This window comes from Salvelinus sp. IW2-2015, unplaced genomic scaffold (assembly GCF_002910315.2).
Source record: "Salvelinus sp. IW2-2015 unplaced genomic scaffold, ASM291031v2 Un_scaffold959, whole genome shotgun sequence".
NCBI classification, from domain to species: domain Eukaryota; kingdom Metazoa; phylum Chordata; class Actinopteri; order Salmoniformes; family Salmonidae; genus Salvelinus; species Salvelinus sp. IW2-2015.
The window spans coordinates 604,429-626,779 of NW_019942663.1; the positions used below are offsets into that span (position 1 = coordinate 604,429).

Here is a 22,351-nt window from a genome sequence, read left to right on the forward strand (position 1 = left end):
GGTGAGTGACTGGGTTACTGTACCCATCTGATAGGTGAGTGACTGGGTTAATGTACCCATCTGATAGGGGAGTGACTGGGTTAATGTACCCATCTAATAGGTGAGTGACTGGGTTAATGTACCCATCTGATGGGTGAGTGACTGGGTTAATGTACCCATCTAATAGGTGAGTGACTGGGTTACTGTACCCATCTAATCGGTGAGTGACTGGGTTAATGTAACCCATCTGATGGGTGAGTGACTGGGTTACTGTAACCATCTGATGGGTGAGTGACTGGGTTAATGTACCCATCTAATAGGTGAGTGACTGGGTTAATGTACCCATCTAATAGGTGAGTGACTGGGTTACTGTACCATCTGATAGGGGAGTGACTGGGTTACTGTACCGTCTGATAGGTGAGTGACTGGGTTACTGTACCCATCTAATAGGTGAGTGACTGGGTTAATGTACCCATCTAATAGGTGAGTGACTGGGTTACTGTACCCATCTAATAGGTGAGTGACTGGGTTACTGTACCCATCTGATGGTGAGTGACTGGGTTACTGTACCCATCTGATAGGTGAGTGACTGGGTTAATGTACCCATCTGATAGGGTGAGTGACTGGGTTACTGTACCCGTCTGATAGGTGAGTGACTGGGTTAATGTACCCATCTAATAGGTGAGTGACTGGGTTACTGTACCCGTCTGATAGGTGAGTGACTGGGTTACTGTACCCATCTGATGGGTGAGTGACTGGGTTACTGTACCCATCTAATAGGTGAGTGACTGGGTTATGTACCCATCTAATAGGTGAGTGACTGGGTTAATGTACCATCTGATGGGCGATGACTGGGTTATGTAACCATCTGATAGGGGGAGTGACTGGGTAATGTACCCATCTGATGGTGAGTGACTGGGTTACTGTACCCATCTAATAGGTGAGTGACTGGGTTAATGTACCCATCTAATAGGTGAGTGACTGGGTTACTGTACCCATCTATATAGGTGAGTGACTGGGTTACTGTACCCATCTGATGGTGAGTGACTGGGTTACTGTACCGTCTGATAGGTGAGTGACTGGGTTAATGTACCCATCTGATAGGTGAGTGACTGGGTTACTGTACCCGTCTGATAGGTGAGTGGACTGGTTAATGTTCCCATCTATAGGTGAGTGACTGGGTTACTGTACCCGTCTGATAGGTGAGTGACTGGGTTACTGTACCCATCTGATGGGTGAGTGACTGGGTTACTGTTACCCATCTAATAGTGAGTGACTGGGTTAATGTACCCATCTAATAGGTGAGTGACTGGGTAATGTACCCATCTGATGGGTGAATGACTGGGTTACTGTAACCATCTGATAGGGGAGTGACTGGGTTAATGTACCCATCTAATAGGTGAGTGACTGGGTTAATGTACCCATCTATGGGTGAGTGACTGGTTACTGTACGTCTGATAGGTGAGTGACTGGGTTACTGGACCATCTGATGGGTGAGTGACTGGGTTACTGTACCCATCTAATAGGTGAGTGACTGGGTTAATGTACCCATCTAATAGGTGAGTGACTGGTTAATGTACCCATCTGATAGGTGAGTGACTGGGTTACTGTAACCTCTGATGGGTGAGTGACTGGTTACTGACCATCATGATGGAGTGAGGACTGGGTTACTGTACCCATCTAATAGGTGAGTGACTGGGTTACTGTACCCATCTGATGTGAGTGACTGGGTTACTGTCACCATCTAATGGGTGAGTGACTGGGTTAATGTACCCATCTAATAGGTGAGTGACTGGGTTAATGTACCCATCTAATAGGTGAGTGACTGGTTATGTACCCATCTAATAGGGAGTGACTGGGTTACTGTACCCATCTAATAGGTGAGTGACTGGGTTAATGTACCATCTGATGGGTGAGTGACTGGGTTACTGTACCCATACTGAATGGTGAGTGACTGGTTAATGTACCCATCTAATAGGTGAGTAGGACTGGGTTACTGTACCCATCTAATAGGTGAGTGACTGGGTTAATGGTACCCATCTGAATGGTGAGTGACTGGGTTACTGTACCCATCTAATAGAGTGAGATGACTGGGTTACTGTACCCATCTGATAGGGGAGTGACTGGGTTAACTGTACCCATCTAATAGGTGAGTGACTGGGTTACTGTAACCCATCTAATAGGTGAGTGACTGGTGTGAATGTACCACATACTGAATGAGGTGAGTGACTGGGTTACTGTACCCATCTAATAGGTGAGTGACTGGGTTACTGTACCCATCTGATAGGGGAGTGACTGGGTTAATGTACCCATCTGATGGATGAGTGACTGGGTTACTGTACCCATCTGATAGGTGAGTGACTGGGTTAATGTACCCATCTAATAGGTGAGTGACTGGGTTAATGTACCCATCTGATAGGTGAGTGACTGGGTTAATGTACCCATCTAATAGGTGAGTGACTTGGTTAATGTACCCATCTAATAGGTGAGTGACTGGGTTACTCTGCATCATACCTCTGGTACTGATCCACCGTATCCCAGTTACACCACAGTTAAATCACATTATATAATATCACAGTTACACCACAGTTAAATCACATTATATAATATCAGAGTTACACCACAGTTATATCACATGGTATAATATGCAGCCTGCTGACCAGACTGCTCGTGCGCGTACGTCCATCTGCGCCATCGAGCATATGTTAATTTTGTCCACCCACACCAGACGCGATCAGGACACGCAGGTTGAAATATCAAAACGAACTCGGAACCAACTGTATTAATATTGGGACAGGTTGAAAAGCATTAAACATTTATGGCAATTTAGCTTGCTAGCTTGCTGTTGCTAGCTTATTTGTCCTGGGATATAAACATTGGGTTGTTATTTTAGCTGAAACGCACAAGGTCCTCTACTCCGACAATTAATCCACAGATAAAAGGATAAATTTAGTTAGTTTCTAGTAATCTCTCCTCCTTCAGGCTTCTTCTTCTTCTGTGGACTTTATATGGCGGTTGGCAACCAACTTTAAGGTGCATTACCACCACCAACTGGACTGGAGTGTGGACCTCAGTTCATCTGTCAATCACCCACGTGGGTATATGCTCCTAAAAACCAATGAGGAGATGGGAGAGGAGGGACTTGCAGCTCGTCAGGCGTCACAAATAGAACCAAGTTCTATTTTAGCGCCTGGCTACACAGACGCTCGTTGACGCGCACGAGCAGTGTGGGTGCAATGATTGAATAACATGTATGTGTACATTTATTTTTGCAACGCTCATGCACGTGACGCGGGCAGTGTGGTCAGCATGTAAATGTTTAAATAAAACATTTAGCTGGTTATGTGATGAACATGCTCTGTAAGCATTTAGTAACCCAAGCAAAGCTGCACTGTGAAATGTCAATGTTACACTATGATGCTAGGTATATCTTTCTCATGTTGGCATCCGTCCACAGAGAAGTTCACATAATGTAGCCGCAGGATGAGATGTTGAGCCTCATACAGTACACATGTAAGAGCGTGGGACTGGACCCCGGTCTCCTGGCTGCAATGGGACGGGTTTTACTCAAAGTGCTGTATGTAAAGTAGTCCTCACTTTTTGGGATTCATAAAGTAAAAGTGTGCCCATCTATCACAATCACTTGAATCCAAATATCACTCACTGCAGCAAAGATCACTCACTGCAGCAAAGATCACTCACTGCAGCAAAGATCACTCTCTGCAGCAAAGATCACTCACTACAGCAAAGATCACTCACTGCAGCAAAGATCACTCACTGCAGCAAAGATCACTCACTGCAGCAAAGATCACTCTCTGCAGCAAAGATCACTCACTGCAGCAAAAGTAGCTGCATTTGCATTTGTTTAAGCTGTTTTCTAGTGACGTTTATTTGGATACATCCGTAAAAACGGGCTAGTGAGGCGCGATGGCGTAGAAAATGTGCTCACTCGTCAGGACACTGTTGTTCAGAGGAGCTAGTCAACAACACAGCTAACACAATCAAACTGAAGCTGGRAAGATTGTAAACTAGCTGAACTTCCTTTCCTTTGACCTGTTTTCTATTGACATTTCTTTGTATGTATCCATAAAAATTATTCCAGCTGATTCATGATTTTGATTGGCTGAGAAATGTTGCCTGTCTGTCTGTCGGTCTCGTCCCGACACGTTCATTACTATACGACAGCTGGAGATCGAATTTGAATATTGAAACAATGTTGCAAATGTCACAGATACAGACAGCAACGTTTAAACAACGTTTAAACAATGTTTAAACAAATCTCTGCTGTTGAAAACTAAATGTTAGTCTAAAAGAAATAAGAGATMATGTCTAGATGCTTTGGAGTGGAGATCAAGTTTATAAATTGCCTGGCTGGGCTGATGAGACAGTGGATTGCTCAGTCAGATGGAACAGAGTAAATAGGCATTTTAACGTCATAGATTTAGCCGGTGGTAACTTGTGGAATAGACACCGGCTGGAATGTGGTTTTAACCAATCACCATTCAGGACGTTGTATAAAGGCCAATAACTAAGTCAATATCCAATATTCAATATCCAATAATGTTTGCTGCTTTCACAGTATCTTTTGATTTAGTTTGAGCATTTCTGAGTTCTAACCATTGACTCATTCTAACCTCATCCAGATTGTTGAAGTGTTAGGAGGACATCTAGTGGTAGTCTGCAGTAACTGTTTCAAGTGAAATTGAGTCCAGAGATATGGGTGGTACATTCTATCTTAGTTTTTTGATTGCGTTCAATGTTCTCCTTGACCAGAGAGTAAAGCGTGCAAATGGGATATGAATGAAGAACGCATGCAGGTAGCAGTATTGACCTTCGCCACATGATATATGAAGAAAGGACGCAGGCAGGCAGCAGTATTGACCTTCGCCACATGATATATGAARAACGGAGGCAGGCAGCAGTATTGACCTTCGCCACATAATATATGAAGAACGGAGGCAGGCAGCAGTATTGACCTTCGCCACATAATATATGACGAAAGGACGCAGGCAGGCAGCAGTATTGACCTTCACCACATGCGACATGGACAGTAATTTCAACAATAACAGATCTAATTCAAGGCAGTAGACTGTACTACGGAGGGGAACGGTAGGGTACCCATATCACTCACAATAGATCACTATAAGTGAACCGTTAATACATTGTTTAATGTTCCAAGGCAGCAGGAAGAGAACAAATCAAGAGTTAGGGTCAATAGGTCTGGACATAACATATAAAGACAAGACAAGCGTCTTCAGTCTAGGCACACCGTTGAATAAGCCTGTTTGAAATCACCAAAGGAGAAACGTAACACAGACGTTAGACAGATCAAAACTGTTTTTTCGATGCTGTTGAGACTGGTCCCAGATCTGTTTGTACTGTTTTACCAACTCCTATAATCATTGTCACGCCAAAACATGACAGATCTGGGACCAGGGTATATGCTGCTTTATCCTCTTGCTCTTAAATCAGAACATCACATTCACTGCTACATTAAATATGAATAAGTGTACTATGTTCCAAATGGTTCCCTATGGTTTATATAGTGCACTACTTATGACCAGGATCATGTGGGCCCATTTGAAACCCAACCTTGGAACATAGATGGAAAATTAAATTTTTCTGTAGACAGTTATTGGTGCACTCACTGCTTGTTTAAAAGGGGCATTCTGCAGTTCGAACAATAACAAAGTGGCTCACCCTGCCACAGGTTTGGTAACCAGTTGATGGATACGGCTGGAGAAATGTAACTACTCTCAAATTCATGAACAAAGCTATGGATACAAGGACTGACCATCCGTGATATCTACATGATCGTTATAATGATATTTTGAGGCTATAAATATTTACATTATTTACAAACACAGGAATAAAACAAGTTTTATATTTTGGTTTCTGATGGGGTACGTCAGTTGAACTAAGCTCATGAGGCATCTATCTATAAGTTATATTCTTCAAGAATCAACGGGTCTATATATCATGAATTTGAATCTTAATCTAAAAATGGATATAAGAACTGCAGATTTGCCCCTTTAAAGTAATCCTACGGCCTTTCCAGATGCAGAGGTTAACTGGTTTTATCCTGTCAATTAATAATAAAGGACTTAACTGGTTTAGTGGCTATGAAAGGTCATGTCAGAACAATGTCTGCGTCCCTAATGACACCCTCTTTTCCCTATATACTACACGTCTTTTGACCGATGCCCCAAGGTAGTGCACTGTAAAGGGAATATGGCTCCATTTGGGACACAGACAACGACACTACAATGTTTATGCTAATGTTAGCTCTGCTTAAACCTAGACTGTAAACAAATTCCTGTCAACACTCATCTATAATATAGTATACACATAGTATAGTACACATATAGTATAGTACACATATTGTAGAGTACACATATAGTATAGTATGTGTATAGTATAATACACCAATAGTATAGTGTAGGACACATATTGCATAGTATACATTTAGTATAGTACGCATATAGTATTGTAGAGTACACGTATAGTATAGCACACTTATAGTATAGTATACAGTTAGTATAGTACACATTGTAGAGTGCACATATAGTATAGTGTAGTACACATATAGTACAATATAGTATAGTACATGTATAGCATAGTATATGTATAGTATGGTATAGTACACATATACTATTGCAGAGTACATGCATAGTACACATATAGTAAAGTACAGTACACGTATAGTATAGTACATGTATAGTATACACTGTGTTAAAATATCGTGCATTAAAACACTCAATAAATATTGTTTTTAAAGAACAGTAAATACTTACATCGTTTGCATCCACATTTCTTTATCCTTTTGGGATCTGTGATGTCATCGTGGCAAGCTTTGCAGTAGAAGAGTGCCCTATGAAAGCACCCCAGACATATTTTAGTATCCAACCATCAGTCCAAGACTAATTTAACATCATTTGATGTCAAACTCTATTTGGAGGCATTCTGAGTCTTTTCTACAGAGAACAATTAAATACTTTCACATACAGTGCATTCGGGAAAGGATTCAGACCCTTTGACTTTTTCCACATTTTGTTACGTTACAACCTTATTCTAAAATTGATTAAATAGTTTTTTCCCTTATCAATCTACACACAATACCCCATAATGACAAAGTAAAATAGGTTTTTTAGAAATGTTTGATACGTGTAAAAAAATATAATGAAATATCACATTTACATAAGTATTCAGAGCCTCGAGTCTTCTTGGGTATGACACTACAAGCTTGGCACACCTGTATTTGCAGAGTTTTTCCCATTCTTCTCTGCAGATCCTCTCAAGCTCTGTCAGGTTGGATGGGAACTTTGCTGCACAGCTATTTTCAGGTCTCTCCAGAGACGTTCGATTGGGTTCAAGTCCGAGCTCTGGCTGGGCCACTCAAGGACATTCAGAGACTTGTCCTGAAGCCACTCCTGCGTTGTCTTGGCTGTGTGCTTAGGGTCATTGTCCTATTGGAAGGTGAACCTTCGCCCCAGTCTGAGGTCCTGAGCGCTCTGGAGCAGGTTTTCATCAAGGATCTCTCTGTACTTTTCTCTGTTCATCTTTCCCTCAATCCTGACTAGTCTCCCTGCCACTGAAAAACATCCCAGCAGCATGATGCTGCCACCACCAAGCTTCACCGTAGGGATGGCGCCAGGTTTCCTCCAGACATGACACTTGGCATTCAGGCCAAAGAGTTCAATCTTGGTTTCATCAGACCAGATAATCGTGTTTCTCATGGTCTGAGAGTCCTTTAGGTGCCTTTTGGCAAACTCTAAGCGGGCTGTCATGTGCCTTTTACTGAGAAGTGGCTTCCTTCTGGCCACTCTACCATAAAGGCCTGATTGGTGGAGTGCTTCTGGAAGGTCCTCCCATCTCCACAGAGGAACTCTAGAGCTCTGTCAGAATGACCATCGGGTTCTTGGTCATCTCCCTGACCAAGGCCCTTCTCCCCCGATTGCTCAGATTGGCCAGACAGACAGCTCTAGGAAGAGACTTGGTGGTTCCAAACTTCTTCCATTTAATAATGATGGAGGCCACTGTGTTCTTGTGGACCTTCAATGCTGCAGACATTTTTTGGTACCCTTCCCCAGATCTGTGCCCCAACACAATCCTGTCTCAGAGCTCTACGGACAGTTCCTTCGACCTCATGGCTTGGTTTTTTCTCTGACATGCACTGTCAACTGTGGGACCTTATATAGACAGGTGTGTGTGGGCCTTTCTAAATCATGTCCAATCAATTGAATTTAACGCAGGCGGATCCCAATCAAGTTAGAAACAACTCAAGGATGATCAATGGAAACAGGAAGCACCTTAGCTCATAGCAAAGCTATGAATACTTATGTACATTTTTTGATACATTTGCAAACAAATCTAAAATCCTGTTTTCACGTTGTCATTATGGGGTATTGTGATGTCATTATGGGGTATTGTGATGTCATTATGGGGTATTGTGATGTCATTATGAGGTATTGCATATAGATTGCTGAGGACATTTTTGATTTAATCAATTTGAGAATAAGGCTGTAATGTAACAAAATGTGGAAACAGTCAAGGGGTCTGAATACTTCCCGAAGGCACAAGTACCTACCTCTTAACTTCTTTGGCATCGCTGGCGATAAAGAACCCCAGGGTTCCTTCCTGCATCTTCACATGGTTCCCAGGGTTGATGAGAGTGCTGTTGTAAATACAAACAAAAATAGTCGTCAATGAGGAGAATCATTCTGTTACAGACAGTTAGTATCCTAATGCTCTAATGACGAGGAATGGTACACACTTAGACAAGACCACTATGTGGTGTGGACAAACAGAGGTTGGTGACTGTAACGTAGCTCATGAGAATCACTGTAAAACAAATGTTGTCACCGCTATTATGAAATTGACCGCATCATCCAATGGGAATTTGTAATGATGTAATGATGTAATGATTGATTATGATTAATATATTGAACCTCCATCTGTCAAGGATGAGAATGAACATTCAGGTAAGGTCAGGTGTCTTAGAGAGAACAACATTAGAGCTAAGGTACTGGTCACCCCAGACCAGTTTGAGCACAACCATACCTGTATACTAGCCTGGTACCAGTTTGAGCACAACCATACCTGTATACTAGCCTGACCCAGACCAGTTTGAGAACAACCATACCTGTATACTAGCCTGGTACCAGTTTGAGCACAACCATACTGTATACTAGCCCTGGTACCAGTTTGAGCACAACCATACCTGTATACTAGCCTGGTCACCCCAGACCAGTTTGAGCACAACCATACCTGTATACTAGCCTGGTCACCCCAGAACTGTGACAAATCACATAATATGTTACATGGACTCTGTTTTAAATAATAGGGGTAGACATGATTTATGAATGACTAACCCTACATCTGTAAGGGCCCTGTCCCTCAGTCAAGTATTGAATTTCATTGTATTGAATTGAAGGACAGATTCAACCACAAATACCAGGGAGCTTTCGAACGCCTCATAAAGAAGGGCAGTGATTGGTAGATGGGTAACAATAACCAATCAGACATTGAATATCTCTTTAAGCATGGTCAAGTTAATAATTATGTTGCGGATGATGTATTAAACCACCCAGATACATCAAAGATGCAGGCGTCCTTCTGAACTGAACTGCAGGACAGGAAGGAAACTGCTTAGTGACATCACCATGAGGCCATTGGTGATTTTAAAACAGCTACAGAGTTCAAAGGCTTTGATGGGAGAAAACTGAGGATGGATCAACACCGTTGTAGTGACTCCACAATAATGACCTAAATGACAGAGTGAAAAGAAGAAGACAAATATACAGAATAAAAATATTCCAAAACATGCATCTTGTATGCAACAAGGTACTAAAGTAATACTGCAACAACAACAAAAATCACAGCAAATGAATACACCTTTTTGGCCTAAATACAAAGCCTTAAATTTGGGGCCATTCCAACATAGGGGCCTCCCGAGTGGGGCAGCGGTCTAAGGCACTGCATCGTAGTGCTAGAGGCGTTACTACAGATGCGGGTTCGATCCCGGGCCGTGTTGCAGCCGGCCGTGACCGGGAGACCCGGCACACAATTGGCCCAGCGTCGTCTGGGTTTGGCCGGCCGGGATGTCCTTGTCCCATCGCTCTCTAGCGACTCCTGCCGGGCGCATGCACGCTGACACGGTCGCCAGTTGGACAGTATTTCCTCCAACACATTGGTGCGGCTGGCTTCCGGGTTAAGCGAGCAGTGTGTCAAGAAGCAGTGCGGCTTGGCCATGTCGTGTTTCGGAGGACGCATGGCTCTTGACCTTCGCCTCTCCCGAGTCCGTACGGGAGTTGCAACGATGAGACATGACTGTAAAAGTACTAAAAAACAACAACTACACATCACTGTGTAACTGCCTCCTTATGTTCAAGCATGGTGGTGGCTGCATCATGGTATGGGTATGCTTGACATAGGCAATACTGGGGAGTTTTTCAGGATAAAAAGAAACGGGATGGAGCTAAGCACAGGCAAAATCCTAGATGAAAACCCACGAGGCGCCGCACAATTGGCCCAGCGTCGTCTGGGTTTGGCCGGGCCGGGATGTCCTTGTCCAATCGCTCTGCTTTATACCAGTCACTGGGAGAGGATTTCCCCTTTCAGCAGGACAATAACCTACAACACAAGGCCAAATCTACACTGGAGTTGCTTACCAAGAAGACAGTGAATATTCCTGAGTGGCCAAGTTAGAGTTTTGACTTAAATCTGCTTGATTTAAATGTATTGCAGGACTTGAAAATTGCTGTCTGTCTGTCTAGCCACGATCCCCAACATCTTGACAGAGCTTAAAGAAGTTGCAGAGTATGATGTGAAGATCGTTCACCAAAAGAATGACAATTAAATACATTTTAATACCACTTTGTAACACAATAAAATGTGAATCCAAGGGGTCTGAATACTTTTGCAAGGCACTGTATGTGTCATGCATGGCTGTGGCTTGTTGGAAAGAGAGTAGCAGCATTGTGACATTATGACAGAAACATTCTGTCATAATTCACAAATGTTAACACTTGGCAAATTGATAACCTGTATAGGGCTGCATGTGACTTGTTCAACATCAAGATGTACAATTGGCAATGTATAATACACAAGTAGGAGTGTCTCGACCTCTGAATGCTCAGCTATGAAAAGCCAAATGACATTTACTCCTGAGGTGCTGACCACTGAGGTGCTGACCACTGAGGTGCTGACCACTGAGGTGCTGACCACTGAGGTGCTGACCACTGAGGTGTGATTATCTATGAACTTTTGAACATCTTGAAGAACGATCTGGACTTAATAATAGCCATGTACATCCTGTTATAATCTCCACCCGGCACAGCCAGAAGAGGACTGGCCACCCCTCAGAGCCTGGTTCCTCTGTAGGTTTCTTCCTAGGTTCCTGCCTTTCTAGGGAGTTTTTCCTAGCCACCGTGCTTCTACATATGCAATGCTTGCTGTTTGGGGTTTTAGGCTGGGTTTCTGTATAGGACTTTATGACATCAGCTGATGTAAAAAGGGATTTATAAATACATTTGATTTGAACTGTACCTGCTTTCCCGTATATCAGACTTGTACTCGATAGCGATCAGTAGCAGCTTTAGCTTCACATAGCAGAGTCTGGAGAGGAGCATTCAAAAACATCAATATTATTAAACAATCAATGGGACAGTGAGTGAGTGAGTGAGTGAGTGAGTGAGTGAGTGAGTGAGTGAGTGAGTGAGTGAGTGAGTGAGTGAGTGAGTGAGTGAGTGAGTGAGTGAGTGAGTGAGTGAGTGAGTGAGTGAGTGAGTGAGTGAGTGAGTGAGTGAGTTAGTGAGTGAGAGTGAGAGAGAGAAATGTCGAGAGCGAACGATGACGAGAGAAAGAGAGAGAGAGAGAGGAATGTCGAGAGGGAACGATGGAGAGAGAGAGACAGACAGTGGTATAGAGAGAAAGAAAGGTGGGTGATGGTGATTGAATATAATTGATATAGTAGGTACTTCAGAAAACAGTGTCATACTTACTCACAAATGGTGGGGAAGGATAAGCCCACAAAGGCACTAGACAGGTACTCAGTATACATTTCATTGGCTACTCCTTCCAGGTAATACTTCTGCCACGTGTCCTCTTCAATCTGAAATAATAACGGATAAAACATGGCTTGCAAAGGTACAGTATGTTATCAAGAACATATTTTATTTCACTCGCACAAACAGTTAACAAAGTGACCATAAAGCAAATAACCCTGTAAGTGTAGGTACCTCTACGGTATTATCTTAAAAATAAAACAAGTATTCTGAAATTACAAATACAGGCAGAATATGGAATAGTCTGAAAATTCCCTTCATTAGTCTTCACTAAGACCTAGGCACCTACAGACAAAGTGTGACCAAAGGATGAAGAACAATGCAGTACAAAAGCCTGTGGAAAAGTGGAATAATCTCCAGCTCTTCCTGGTCATTCGAGACGGATTTGAACCAGCGACCTAAGGATTACAGTCTGTTCAGGTCTCCCCAACATGTACCTTGATAAAGGACCTCATGGAGAAGAGGTTGGCCAGCATGGTGGAGAGGCCCTGAGCCAGACAGCTCTGTGCGATGAAGCCAAGCTTCAGCTCAGCAAGGCAAATGGCATCGTCACCCTCTTTCCAGTTCCAACTGGGAATGTTCAAAAGGTGGGCCTGGGGACACGCAGGAAAGATGCAGAGACATTAGGGTTCCAAAATGTTGGTAATTGTCCCAAAATTCCCAGGTTTTGTAGCAATCCTGGTTGGAGGATTCCAAATGTCCCCTCAATCCGTTCTGATTACGGGAATCTGGAAAAAGCTGGGAATTTTGTGAAAGTTAACCGGTTTTTACAACCCTAAAATATATAATTGAGTTGCAGGAAGAAGAGCAGTAGAGAACTCATGTTCTCAGCCTCCGCTGGAGTTTAATGACACGGTGTAGTAAGTAGCACTCTGAAGGGGTTGTACTGTACACACCTTGTTGTGGTACTGCAACATCTGGGTAATGATTCTGATCTTCGGGTGGTAGTTCTTGATGGAAATCACCCTGGGGTATTGTTAGAAGAAACAATGTGAGAACCCGTCTACAGAATCTTGGACTCGGTAGTAACACAGTTTTCTTGCTTAGGGAACTTGAGAGTTGACATTGGCATATTGTATGGCAGTCAGTTATAACAGTCAATTATTTTTGGTACATTATCTATTATCAATGCATTACTCGAGAATACATAGAGCTGAAGTCGTAAATTTACATACACTTAGGTTGGAGTCATTAAAACTCGTTTTTCAAACACTCCACAAATTTCTTGTTAACAAACTATAGTTTTGGCAAGTCGGTTAGGACATTTACTTTGTGCATGACACAAGTCATTTTTCCAACAATTGTTTACAGACAGATTCCAGTGGGTCAGAAGTTTACATACACTAAGTTGACTGTGCCTTTAAACAGCTTGGAAAATTCCAGAAAATTATGTCATGGCTTTAGAAGCTTCTGTTAGGCTAATTGACATTATTTGAGTCCTTGGGAGCAATTTCCAAACACCTGAAGGTACGACGTTCATCTGTACAAACAATAGTATGCAAGTATAAACACCATGGGACCATGCAGCCGTCATACCGCTCAGGAAGGAGACGCGTTCTGTCTCGTAGAGAGACAGTGCAAATCAATCCCAGAAAAACAGCAAAGGACCTTGTGAATATGCTGGAGGAAACAGGTTCAAAAGTATCTATATCCACAGTAAAATGCGTCCAATATCAACATAACCTGAAAGGCCGCTCAGCAAGGAAGAACCCACTGCTCCAAAACCGCCATAAAAAAGCCAGACTACAGTTTGCAACTGCACATGGGAACAAAGACCGTACTTTCTGGAGAAATGTCCTCTGGTCTGATGAAACAAAAATAGAACTGTTTGGCCATAATGACCATGTTATGTTTGGAGGAAAAAGGGGGAGTCTTGCAAGCCGAAGAACACCATCCCAACCGTGAAGCACAGGGGTGGCAGCATCATGTTGTGGGGGTGCTTTGCTGAAGGAGGGACTGGTGCACTTCACAAAATAGATGGCATCATGAGGAAGGAAAATTACGTGGATATATTGAAGCAACATCTCAAGACATCAGTCAGGAAGTTAAAGCTTGGTCGCAAATGGGTCTTCCAAATGGACAATGACCCCAAGCATACTTCCAAAGTTGAGGCAAAATGGTTAAGGACAACAAAGTCAAGGTATTGGAGTGGCCATCACAAAGCCCTGCCCTCAATACTATATAGAATGTGTGGGCAGAATTGAAAAAGCGTGTGCGAGCAAGGAGGCCTACAAACCTGACTCAGTTACACCAGCTCTGTCAGGAGAAATGGGCCAAATTGTTGTGGAAAGCTTGTGGAAGGCTACCCGAAACATTTGACCCAAGTTAAACAATTTAAAGGCAATGCTACCAAATACTAATTGAGTGTATGTAAACATCTGACCCACTGGGAATGTGCTGAAATAAATAAAAGCTGAAATAAATAATTCTCTCTACTATTATTCTGACATTTCACATTCTTAAAATAAAGTGGTGATCCTAACTGACCTAAGATTTTTGCTAGGATTAAATGTCAGGAATTGTGAAAAACTGAGTTTAAATGTATTTGGCTAAGGTGTATGTAAACTTCCCACTTCAACTGTATTCACATGCTCTCAAGCATAATTGTATTCCTCTAGTCATGTTTCAATAGGATAGTAAATGCAATATGTTTTGTAAATCAACAATTTCTTTGCAATGTATATTTGTACAACACAATAGGTTGATAAAGTTGTCTCTGTACCTCATGATGTTGGAAGCATCCTCAGCATCAGGGTCTGCACAGTATTTATTAGCTAGGATCAAACAGGCATCTGCTGACTCTATCTGAGGGATGACAGAGAGACTAGATAAGACCTGACTCTATCTGAGGGATGACAGAGAGACTAGATAAGACCTGACTATCTGAGGGATGACAGAGAGACTAGATAAGACCTGAACTATCTGAGGGATGACAGAGATAAGACCTGAATCTATCTGAGGGATGGACAGAGAGACAGATAAGACCTGACTATCTGAGGGATGACAGAGAGACTAGATTAAGAACGAATCTATGAGGGGATGACAGAGAGACTAGATAAGACCTGACTATCTGAGGGATGACAGAGAGATAAGACCTGGCTTCTGAGGGATGACAGAGAGACCAGATAAGACCTGAATCTATCTGAGGGAGACAGAGAGACTAGATAAGACCTGACTACTGAGTGATGACAGAGAGACTAGATAAGACCTGGCTTTCTGAGTGATGACAGAGAACTAGATAAGACCTGACTATCGGAGGATGACAGATAGACTAGATAAGTCCTGAATATATCTGAGGATGACAGAGAGACTAGATAAGACCTGACTATCTGAGGGATGACAGAAGACTAGATTAAGAACTGAATCTATGTGAGGGATGACAGAGAGACTAGATTAAGACCTGAATCTATCTGAGGATGACAGAGAGACTAATTAAGAACTGCATCTATGTGAGGGATGACAGAGAGATAGGAACGGCTTTCTGAGTGATGACAGAGAGACTAGATAAGACCTGACTATCTGAGGATGACAGAGCGACTAGATAAGACCGACTATCTGAGGGATGACAGATAGACTAGATAAGACCTGAATCTGAGGATGACAGAGAGACTAGATAAGACCTGAATCTATCTGAGGGATGACAGAGAGACTAGATAAGACCTGACTATCTGAGGGATGACAGAGAGACTAGATAAGACCTGACTATCTGAGGGATGACAGAGAAACTAGATTAAGACCTGAATCTATGTGAGGGATGACAGAGAATAAACCTGGCTTTCTGAGGGATGACAGAGAGACTAAATAAGACCTGACTATCTGAGGGATGACAGAGATAAGACCTGAATCTATCTGAGGGATGACAGAGAGACTAGATAAGACCTAAATCTATCTGAGGGATGACAGAGAACTAGATAAGACCAAATCTATTTGAGGGATGACAAGAGACTAAATAAGACCTGACTATCTGAGGGATGACAGAGAGACTAGATAAGACCTAAATCTATCTGAGGGATGACAGAGAACTAGATAAGACCTGAATCTATCTGAGGGATGACAGAAAGACTAGATTAAGACTTGAATCTATGTGCGGCATGACAGAGAGACTAGATTAAGACATGAATCTATCTGAGGGATGACAGAGAGACTAGATTAAGAACTGAATAGAACTGAGGGATGACAGAGAGACTAGATAAGAACCTGAATCTATCTGAGTGATGACAGAGAGACTAGATAAGACCTGAATCTATCTGAGGGATGACAGAGAGACTAGATTAAGACTGAATATATCTGAGGGATGACAGAGAACTAGATAAGACCTGACTATCTGAGGGATGACATAGAGACTAGATTAAGATCTGAATCATCTGAGTGATGACAGAGAACTAGATAAGACCTGAATCTATCTGAGGATGACAGAGAGACTAGTTTAAGAAACTGAATAGATCTGAGGGATGACAGAGAGACTAGATAAGACCTGAATCTATCTGAGGGATGACAGAGAGACTAGATAAACCTGAATCTGAGTGATGACAGAGAGACTAGATAAGACCTGAATCTATCTGAGGGATGACAGAGAGACTAGATAAGACCTGAATCTGAGTGATGACAGAGAGACTAGATAAGACCTGAATCTATCTGAGGGATGACAGAGAGACTAGTTTAAGAACTGACTCTATACAGACAGATCCCAAATGGCATCCAATGGGCCATAAGGCTCTGGTCAAATGTAAGGGGAATAGGGAGCCATCTGGGAAGCAGAGAGACTCAGGACATTAGACAGATACCAACCACCCTGGTGCTCCCTCTGAAGACACCACAGCAGAATCAACGAGATCACAACTACATTCAGTCAGAGCTATGAACAGTAGCTATCATACGTCACAGAGCGTTTCATTTCTAACTTCTAACAACTTCTACTATGTTCTTGTGGTATTTATCCTATTTATTTACCCTTTATCAATCTCAATGATTTACCTGGCTGTTATAAAAGTAATCCATTTGTAACTCTTTATAAAGGTAACTGTAGTGTAACTCTTTATAAAGGTAACTGTAGTGTAACTCTTTATAAAGGTAACCGTAGTGTAACTCTTTATAAAGGTAACTGTAGTGTAACTCTTCATAAAGGTAACCGTAGTGTAAGAGTGACCAAATTGACTTATACAATAAGGACCTGGTATAGTTCATGAAGAGTTGGTTGGAGATGCACTGTTGAGGCCGTTTGCTCTGCTAGCAGCTGTAAGGAATGAGTCAGGTAGGTTCATATTCATTGAAACAGGCCGGTTACCTTGACTCTGGCCAGGTCGTGTGGGTTGAGAACAGATCCCTGGTAGAACTCCACCTGGGTGAAGTGCCGTTTAAACAAGGCTTCCAGCTCAAGATTAGGGGAAATACTGGGATAGAAAGTAGAGTGTGTTAATGTTAACCAAGGCCTCCATCTCAAGATTAGGTTGTGTACTGAGACAGACAGGAGACCTGTGTTAATGTTAGGGGTCTGAGTGAGGTCTCCTCCTCAGCAAGTCAAATTGCAATTCATTGTGTAGTAATTGAAGTGTAATTTATTCTAATGATGCAACGGGTTGACTCTACCGACGGTTTCCATGGTTTCCATGGATCTGGGTGCTTATCAGGATATAGTCATTGTAGAGTCTGAGTATTCCAAAACAAGGAAAGGTGGTAGCAGCTCCCTAAAGGTTGTTGAGGTCATTTTTGGGAGCTGCTATCACCTTTCCTTCTCTGAAACACTCAGTATTGTTATGAGTCTTGGGGCCAGTTTCCCAGACTCAGATTAAACCTATAGTCCTGGAATAAAACACACTTTCAATGGACTTTCAATCGTTTTTTATGGTTTTTAGTCCAGGACTAGGTTTAATCTGGGTCCGGGAAACTGGCACGTAAAAGTGTAAGGAAAAAAACATGGTACACTTACTTATGGAGAAAAACAATTTCTACATTGACATCATCCCTGTCCTTGTGTAGGAAGTCTTTTAGGAAGTTGGACACACTTTCAAGGGTAATATGACCACAGACCACGATGTGCCTATAGGGAATAAGATCCAGGAATAGTCATAAGATTTAAACTATGGTTTGCTAAAAGCTGCTAGACTGCTGACGGATGTTTCACCTTCTTTCTTGACTCTGAAAATAAAATTAAAATCATACGTTGGATCTGACAGATTTTTTTTTTTTTAAAGACCTGAAAAAGTCGGTTTCCGTGTAGACAACACACACACAGCCAGCCCACTGTTTATTTACCAAACAACACATCATTCTCCCTGGTTTCTACAGTACATGTTCTTTGATGAACAGGAGTCCATTGTTATGTGAACAGTTGACAGTACTAAAGCCCTTTAGACTGTACAGTCCGTCCTATGTAAGGCCTGAAGGACAGCTCAGGATAAAAAAAATCACAGAGCAGAGAGCATTCTGGCTTTCCACTAACAGATAAAAAATAATGACAATTTCCTTTGTTGGAGATTATGATGCGATTGCTACATTCTACAATTCAGGAAAGAGCTTATCTTTAGTAAGATTCATGTTGTCTCCACAGGGGGGGGTAACATTCAATCAGACAGTATCCCTGCTACAGGATAGTACCCGCAGGATTGTGAGATAAACTCTTCATCGTGAGATAAAACTCAGGATGGGGTTAAGAAGGGCATTTCTTTAAGCTGTTATTGCAATGGTCACTTCCATCACATATGGTACCAAACGTATTGGTTTGAAGATGTAGACGCAAGTCATTTATACTAACAACTTCTCACATACCTGCACACGATTTTGAAATAAATCGAACATTGTGTATCTTATTACATTTCTTATTTATCATATTGTATCTTGTTGACGTTATAGAATTGGGTCTTTATGTGAATATCACAGATAAATTCTATTCATATTTGTATATGAAAAGGTATGAAAAAGGGGAATATACTAGGACAGTAGGACTGAGAGATAAGAATATGAATCACATGAAACAGAAATACACATCCTTCAGAATGCAGAAGAAAGGAGAAGAGAATATATTACCAAAACAGATACTGGCTATAGAGACTTGACAAAAAAAAATATGAATTATAATATCAGATGCTGGCTATAGAGACTTGACTAAAAAAATATATAAATTACCAAAACAGACGCTGGCTATAGAGACTTGACAAAAAAAATATGAATTACCATATCAGACGCTGGCTATAGAGACTTGACTAAAAGAAAGTCCCAAAAAATTATCCACAACAAATTAAACAACAAAAAAATTGTAAAAACGAGCCAAGAGAAGTTTGTTCAGAGGGATGAGGCATCCAGGGATTAAGGGTAGAATACTACTGTACTTTGAGAAACACGTGTGTAACTTGAATTTCTGCATATAATCATTCATTGATTGATGTCAATGGGAGATTTGCATGGAAATTTGAGTTATGAGCACACATCTCAAGGTAGTATTTGGCCCCTTAGGGTGTAGGTCTGACTGCAGATTAAGGCCAGGAATGTAGCAGGGCTTGGGAAATCAAATTAACTGGTGGTACCAGACAAAAAACAAGGAAGTAAAAGACAAACTGGAAGCAAGCGAGGAACATGCAAGAGCGTATGTGGACATGAAAAAGACACAAAAGGTAGGTAGCTAGACCACTTTATTAACATTCATTTAAAATAATCTGGGAATAAATTAGATTTAGATTAGCTAATTATTTAATTGAAGGTTAGTCTCGTTTTGTAAGTCTGTTTCCTAGGACACTTAAGACACTAGTCACTGTTTTTTTCAAAATTGTGAAGTATTTTCAATGACATCATCTCTGTCATTAAGATAGAACATATCATGTTAAAAATTCAATATATTCATGAATTTTAGAAATGCTATATAAAATGACTACAACTCTAGTTGGAATCAGTAGTGACTTTACGTGCCCCTCAAAAAATAATAAAAAATAATAATACGTGCATTGTGGTGGCTGGTAAGATGCATATGACCGGCAAACACAAAACACAGACACAAACATGTAAACATTCTAGTAAATAAATGAGTAAAACGTTCAAGCATATAGCAAATAATGCTTTTGACACGATGACGGCTAGCACACAAACACCGGTACAAAGCAACAGCGTAAGCTTTTCATGGCCAAACTCTCCAGTCACCTGTGTGACTTTAAAAAATATATATTTTAAAAAAGGTCAAAACTTTTCAATATAAAACAATTTTTAGAATAATTACTGGTACTCCTCTTTAGGAGAGGGGGGCAATTTGAGAAGTCACACCAAAACCACACCTTTTAGATTCCTTTTTTTGTTTGTTTATTTGTTTGACTTACTTTCTGCCTCGGGTCGAGTTATAACTCCCTCCGTATTTCTTCCGATTAAGGATGAGAGCAGCAATTTCTGGCACGTAGCGAGCAAACATGGCCTACATGCATGGAACAGAGAAAGAAAAAGGGCATGCAGAGGACGGTTCTACTGCGGCAGAGGCAGTAGAGCCTCCCAGTAATACTTACTTTCTCCCATTAACAGCACTATAGGAACCACCATATTTCTTGCGGTTTCCTATTAACTCTATGATTTCAGGGACGTAGCTCGCAAACATGGCCTAAGGAGAAGATAGGAGACAGAAGAAGAGACTAAAACAAAGATAGGCAAAGAGAGAGAGAGAGCAGGGCGTCTATTTTTGCTTCAAATATATCCGTAAAATCTGAAAATTCTAGAAAAAAAAAGAATGAAAAAAGAATAGAATAGAGAATTTGCAAAATAAATGTTAATTTCTCTCGATACGATAGTTGATGGATAGAACAAGTCAGATTACTACATTATAGTAAAAGTTAGAACAAAATCTGAAATTATGTAAATGTTATCATATTCAGATTCTAGGGGGATAAAAGTATGATAAGCAATGAAGAAAGAAAAGAAAAGTTAGGAAATTTAACTTAACTCGCTTTTACGGATATTTAGTTAGGGAAAAAAGCAGGAAAATGACACAGTTGACACTCTGTATGCCAATCTGTTATTGAAAAAGTTGAAAGGAAGAAAAAGGAAGAAAAAAAAACTTATATGCCATGTTTTGTCCAACAAACACTTATGCCAGGTTGACTTGAATAGCACAGCCTACCGTAACATATCTGCACATTTTAATTAGCTGAAAAATGTGTTTATCCAATAGATTTGAGGCCTTGTGTATGCTTAAATTTGACTTGTAATATAATGTATAAACTTACAGTATATACAAAGTGTACAAAACTGATATACAGTATTGTATACATGTCTGTAAACTATATAATATAACTTACATAAATGTAACTAAACTTGGGTAGGAGAGTGATTGGTAATCATCAAATTGGTAATGTCACTGATAATACTCTGAACTACTGTAGTAGTACTGTACTACTGTCTGAACTGACTACTGTAGTACTGTACTACTGTCTGAACTGACTACTGTAGTACTGTACTACTGCCTGAACTGAGTACTGTAGTAGTACTGTACTACTGTCTGAACTAACTACTATAGTACTGTACTACTGTCTGAACTAACTACTGTAGTAGTACTGTTCTATTGTCTGAACTAAGTACTGTAGTAGTACTGTACTACTGTCTGAACTAACTATTGTAGTAGTACTGTACTGCTGTCTGAACTGACTAATGTAGTACTGTACTACTGTCTGAACTACTACTGTAGTACTGTCACTACAGTCTGGAATGACTACTGTCAGTACTGTACTACTGTCTGAACTAACTACTGTAGTAGTTATGTACTGCTGATCTGAACCTAACTACTGTAGTACTGTACTACTGTCTGAACTGACACTGTGAGTACTGTACTACTGTCTGACTAAACTTACTGTAGTTAGTACTGTACTACGGTTCTGAACTAAACTACTGTAGTAGTACTGTACTACTGTCGGAAAACTATACTGTAGCACTGTACTACTGTCTTGGAACTAACTAACTATAGTTACTGTTACTACTGTACCTGAAACTAACTACTTGTATAGTAGTACTGTACTTGCTGTCTTGAAACTGACTAATGTAGTACTGCACTACCTGTCTGAAACTAACTACTTGTAGTGACTGTACTACTGTCTGAACTGACTACTGTAGTACTGTCTACTGTCTGAACTAACTATTGTAGTAGTACTGCACTGCTGTTCTGAACTGACTAATGTAGTTTACTGTACTACTGTCGGAACTTAACTACTGTAGTACTGTACCTACTGTCTGAACTGACTACTGTAGTACTGTACTACTGATGTGAACTAACTATCTGTAGTCAGTACTGTACTGCTGTCTGAACTGGACTAATGTAGTACTGTCACTACTGTCTGAACTAACTA

General features: G+C 41.1%; 1 pseudogene; it reads right to left on the reverse strand.

Moving 5' to 3' along the window:
• Positions 1-22,351, reverse strand: part of LOC112069277 (calcium-activated potassium channel subunit alpha-1a-like) — an 85,927-nt pseudogene that overhangs the window by 46,518 nt on the left and 17,058 nt on the right.